Source organism: Rhipicephalus microplus, chromosome X, assembly GCF_043290135.1.
Source record: "Rhipicephalus microplus isolate Deutch F79 chromosome X, USDA_Rmic, whole genome shotgun sequence".
NCBI classification, from domain to species: Eukaryota; Metazoa; Arthropoda; class Arachnida; order Ixodida; family Ixodidae; genus Rhipicephalus; species Rhipicephalus microplus.
In genome coordinates this window covers 495,582,998-495,588,997 of record NC_134710.1, presented here as the reverse complement: position 1 = coordinate 495,588,997, position 6,000 = coordinate 495,582,998, and the positions used below count along the sequence as shown (strand labels likewise).

General features: G+C 46.3%; 1 long non-coding RNA gene across 3 annotated transcripts in view; it reads right to left on the bottom strand.

Annotated features, from left to right (window-relative positions):
* Positions 1-453: 453 nt before the first annotated feature.
* The window catches only part of LOC142776735 (uncharacterized), a 142,375-nt gene continuing 136,828 nt past the window's right edge, over positions 454-6,000 (bottom strand). For all 3 annotated transcript variants that reach the window (XR_012887770.1, XR_012887771.1, XR_012887769.1), the window contains one exon: positions 454-1,024. This is a non-coding gene — a long non-coding RNA (uncharacterized LOC142776735). The remainder of the gene's footprint in view (positions 1,025-6,000) is intronic.

Below are 6,000 nucleotides of genomic sequence, written 5' to 3'. Positions count from 1 at the left end.
GTTATCGTCCCAAAACACCACACGATTCTCAGCGCAAACCGCGCCTGCAGTTTTTGAGAAGGTTCCGGACTGTAGTAGATCATTTCGATAAGATCACGCCCACTGTGCGAGTGGTACAGATTGTTCTGGAACCTACGCCACCACCAGCGATAACGCTAGAACATTCGACGGCAAGAGTATAAATGCCGACGCGCTTCGCCGCTTGTCAGTTGTTGATCGAAGGCCGACGCTCCGTTCGCTGCTATCAGTCCGAGACTGTTATTTGTGCGAGACTGCTGCTGTAATTGGACTTTCCTTTTACCGGGCACAGATTTGCCCAAATAAACAGTTAAATCCTAACACGAAGTCTCCTGTCTTCGGCCACGTCACGACCCCGTGACAATATATATATATATATATATATATATATATATATATATATCTTTACGTTTTTCCAATAGGCCAATCGTACTTGGGAAAAAAACACGACTTAGCAGTTGTCTTCATTTTATTACCAACGGTTTCGACCGGTGGACCGGTCTTCTTCACGGTTTGCGAACAAGTGCGACGCTATGTGAATATGCCGCATCGACATGGTGGTGCAAGAGATTGTGGTTATAGGAGGGAAAAGAAGAGAAAAGTGAGCCGCGTAACTGTCCCGTAACTGTCTGCATCAGCGTGCGACACCTAGACAGTAGCTCACAAGGGATGGGGGTGAGGAGGGATCAAAAGAATAGGCTTAGAGGTATACAGAGAAAATGAGAGAGATGCGCTAGGACTGCGAGCAACGACTTGAAAGATAAGAGAGGTAGGAAAGATGAAAACACGGTCACTGGAGCCCGAGGACGGGGCGCCACTTGCGAGCGCTCTTGTCGGCAGCAGAAGATGGCGTAGGGCTAATACAGTTGGCAACAGCTGCACTGACGTCGTCGTAGGGTACCGGCGGCGGGGGGTGGCGTAGGACTAACCCAGTCAGCCAGAGCTGCTCTGTCGTCGGAGATCGCGAAGGCACAACTGGTCGGCACAGAATCCAGCTAGCGAGTCCCTGGTGCAAGAAGAAAATGGGAGAGAGCGACAAATTAGTGGTGTTTTACCTTGATAACATATGCTATGCGGAACAGTTATTTTCGTCTCATACTCTGGAGCAAACCAAAAAGAACAAAACTAAAAAGGAAAAGAAAAAAGAAAAAAAGAAGAAACAAGGGGTAGGAGAAGAAAGAAAGAGAGGGATAAGGGGGCTTCCATGACGCGTCTTTGAAAGTCACGGAAGGACAATGTGGGTAAGCTTGGGTGGCAGGCCTGTAGACCTGTAGCGAGATGATTGACTCCGGCGGAGAGACTGCCCGATTCGGCCCCTTCTGAGGTCAGTTAGAAAAAGGAAAGGGGAAACAGGTGTTTCGTTTGGCTGAAAATATACTGACATATTCCATATGTAGGCTAGGGGGGGCATATATCGGGGCAGAGATGCTGAAAGCAGAAAAGGTCATTTGCAAAGTAAAGCGGACATCTAGGGCTGAAGGCACACGTTGTCAATGTGACTGCGTGCGTGTCTGCAGCTTTTTTGTACACTCCCCAAAGCGCCTGATATTGAAATTGGCTAGTGCTGGTTGGGCTATCCCACTTACAGATAATAAGGCAAACATAAGTTAATGAGAATGGCAAAAAAAACATAGAAAAGTGAACAGTGAAAATGAAACAAATAATAACAAACATAATGGAATGGTTGATACACTGCGAGAGTTATGTGCACATATCTAGATACTCAGGGAAATGCAGAAAGAGAAGTAGTAACACAAAAATGAAGTAGTCATGATAAAATATTATTAAAAATAATAAAAAAATAAGAATCACACAACAAAGGTACATATACGAACAGTACATACGAACAGAAAATTTTTTCGGTTGGTCCATTTCTCCGATTACAATTGGGCACTTTTGTTGAGCACATCGAGGAATAATAATAATAATACTATAGTTAAAATAACAAATACGGTTAAAATGAAAAATTTTAAAAATTTGAGAATTACTAGGAAAATAAAAATTAAAAAATTAAACATAAAATTTACGCCAGACTCCATTCCTGCCCCATCTAACCGCTGCACGATCTAAGGAACGATAGGTTGCTGAGCTTTGATTGATACCGTGTGTTAGTGTTTGGAATTTGTAGATGCAGTATGACTCCCTTTGTTCCCGTTGTTATGACCCTCATCATTATTGAAGTCTGGCGGTATTTCTGAACAGGACGAAAATACTTCGACGCATTTCAAGCAAGGATTTGCCATTAGGACGAGTTGATTTACTGTCAGCAAGACGTGAATGAGAGGTTCAAGACCGGTTAGCGTAAAGAAAACGTACAAGCCAAAAAGGCCATTGTGAGCTCGACCCTATGCAAAGCTTTTGAGGCAGACAAAGAGGCAGCTGGGTCATTTTTGAGGTCACCGAAGATCTTGAAATATCATAACCAGCGTGGTATTTGCAATTTGGGCTGAAAGCTAAAGCCAAAATGGTTGTGGGTGCACCTTGCGAAGAGAAGGGGAGCCCCGGAGATTCGCAGCTAAGCCGCAGCTTCTAGCAAACAACCAGGGATGGAATGTGGGGTTTAAGGAAACTAAAAGGCACTCAAACAACCAGGGATAGAATGTGGGGTTGAAAGAAACAAAACTGCACTATCTGCTGTAGCCCTTGCAGGAGCCTGCCTTGACGACGAGGGATTAGTCGACCACTCCTCCTTCCGCCTTTCTCCATAAGATCCGCTGTAAAGAGAGGCATGTTTTGACAATATGCTGGCGGACCACTATATTGTTCTACCCGAACGGAGTAAAACAAGTTTGACACGTGTACCGGGAGCCGGTTTTTTGAACCTCACCCAACTGGCACAAGTGTTTGGAAACCAAAGTCATCTAAGATCGTCGGACGTGCGCGAAATCTTGGTGACGTGCGCGAAACGTCGGTGCAGTGCGTTTGTGACCATATTTGGGCAACGTGTAGACTGTGCCCTCTCCACATGCATTGTGTAGTCTTTCCCCTCCTTCGTGGTTGGAGCACCTTGACCATGGAGCGCCGTATTGGCTGAAGCCGCGGACAATGCGCCCAGGGTTGGCAACGTGGGCTATGTAAGCGGAAGACTTTTGTATATTCTAAGTTACACAGTTCGACAGTTCTCCTGTACAGTTCCTGACTTCTAGTGATCACTTGATCACCTCTTTTCAAATGCTCAGTTACTAACCATGTAAAGAAATTGTTGTCGTTTTTACGAGCGCTTCAGCTTACTTGTTCGACGACGGTTCCTACGACGGAGGCCTACTACTAAACTGAGACCAGCAGGACCCGGAGTCACAACACCGTGTAGGCGTTGGCAGATGACACACTGTCTTATTGTTTTTTTACTGGCTATCGTAATTGTGGAATGCAGTATTGTTCCCTGATTTGAGTCAGTGTGTCTCGTACTCCTCCGTGGAAGACGTCTTCGTGAGCATAATTGATGAATAAATATTGAGGTGAAAGTCTTTCGGTAGGAGGATTGAATGGCGAGAACTGCACGAGTCGTACATCATCTGAACATTTCCTTGTAGCCGAAGTAGCCCGTTGTTGTCAAGGAACAATCTTAATTCTCCAACTGGACTTTGGGAAGAAATTGGATTCTCGTTTGCGACGCAGTTGCCTACGTTACCAAAGTGAGCTCTCTGTTCTACGCGAATCAAGTAGCACTCCGCCTGTTGAATTTCTTCAGCAAACAGCTCCTGGAACTAATCGCTTTCCTTCAACTTTTTACCATAACGGAAAACCCATGCCGTCATTCCTACAAGTTTTGTGAGGCTGCTGAATCGTTCGTTACCAGTCAGCGTTGGCATCGATGCTCTCGTGTTAACAGCGTGGATATTGATTTCTGGCCCCGTCTCAGCTGCATCAACTTTTCGGGTTTTGAGGTCAAGTTTTCCTTCGACTTCAGGCCAGAATGTTTGAGATATGGCAAGCCATCCGGGTCCAACCACCACAACTGTCATCTACTCAGTTTGTGTACAGTCAAGCCTCGAGTGAGCAATTCTGCAGGGTTTTCTTTTTGCGGGACAAAGTCGCCATTGAGAATATTCTGTCAAATTTCTTATCTCCAGCGTTCTCTTTCGTACAAATGCCTTACAAGAAATGTGGTCCTTGCAAATCCAGCAAAGGGTAATCTGGGAATCGGACCAAACTGTTACTTCATCAATGCCCAGGTCGCAGTTCTTGATCATGTAGGTATATAAGCAGGCTGCAGGCAAAGCTGACATCCACTCCAGCTTCGCCAAGGTGACCGTAACGGCGCAACTCTTGACTTTGCCATTATTAGTATAGTGTGGACGGCACCACTTGAGTCGGTGGCACGAAGGTGGGCTACAGCATCGTATGCTGACTCACTTGCGTCGGAAAAGATGTGCAGATCTGCCTTTCGGTAAGCGCCTTCGCTGCCCGCTGCGAGTAACCTGGACATTATTATCTCATGTAGCATGGCTACCTCCTTGCTCCAGTTTTTCCAGACAGCTGACAGCTTCATTGGCATAGTGTCATCTTAGCCGAGGTTTTCTCTCCAGAGATCTTCTATGAAGATCTCCGCCCTTAAAAGAAAGCGTGACAGAAAACCCAAGGGTCGTAGATCTTTGCAACAGCCTGGAGCACGAAGCGTTTTGTAATTCGATGCTCCTACATAAACTGTAGAATGTCAAAAGGCCTAAACGAAAAGTTATCTATCTGCTTGTTCCAATAAAGTACCAGGACTTTCAGAGGTTCAGAAGGTGAGCTAAGTAATTTTTCGTAAGAAGTGATTTCTTGTACGAAGACGGCAAATACAACGGGGTCGTTGCTAGCTCATTTATGAATGTTCATCGAAGCATCTCTAAAGATTTCAATTTTCTCTTTGTGCATTTGAATAGCTTGTTCAATGGTGTCAGCGCCAAAAAGAAGATCATCCATAATTATAAAGTTTTGCAATAGCCGGGCTGTCGAAGTAAAGTGATTTTTTACGGACCTGAAGTGGCGCTTTAAGGTAGCAGTCAATAGGAAAGGACTTGAAGTAGCTCCAAAGTGCACTCTCCTTATTCTTCAAACTTCTATTTCCGGAAGTGGGCTGTCCACTTGAGGGTAAGAGAAGCGAAGCGCATCTCTGTCGTGTTCTTGCAGGCCGATTTGAAGAAACGCCTTAAGGTTAAGATTAAGGATGTTTAGGTAGCCGGCGGATCTAGCCTTGCATAATTTGCAGGCAATTGCCCCGCCCGGTTCCCACTTTGCTAAATGAAGCTGTGTCCTTTGTTATTTTTTCAACTAATCACGAGCAGGCTCTTAAAATAAAAACTGTTCATTGCGCGACGTAAGCCTGCTCGAGACAGCGGCCTTTGTGCTATTCCACTTCCACAGGGGCGTCTGCGTAAGTAGGCGTTTGGTGCGTAGCGACACCACGGACCCGAGCTAATGGGGAAGTTTCGACTCCCTCCCACACCTAGCCATGCGTGGCTTTGCCGTGTCCGGGGAAAAGAGAATCCTGGGGGTTGAGCCGACGCCGGGTGATTGGACCTTTAAGGCCCCCCCCCCCCCCGGCAGAAGCAACACACCCCTTTGGCCCCGGCTTCACGTAGACTGCACCCCTGGGCTGACCAAGCCAGGGGAAATCGGCAGTCGCCTTTTCCTATCTCTCTCCCCTACAACTTCGTCTTTATCTCCCTCTTTTAGTCTGTCCTGTCTACTTATCTCTTCTGTTTACTTTCAATTTTCTTTGTGGCAAGGACTAAACCCTGTGCAAATAGCCTACCTTGGTCTAGGCGCATTGGGTTATGGCAGTGTTGTACGGCTGATGTCTGCAAGCTTTCAGCACCTGCAAACTTTCAGCGTCCCCTTGTTGGGCTCCGTGGTGGGTGGCCGCCAAAGCTGCTGAACAAATATTAGACCGGCATGCATGGAGCATTACCTCTACTGTCTGATCGTACCGGCCTAAAGCGGCTACGCACCGATGACATAAATTTCTTCAACCAGCCAATATAAACTTTTCCCCAC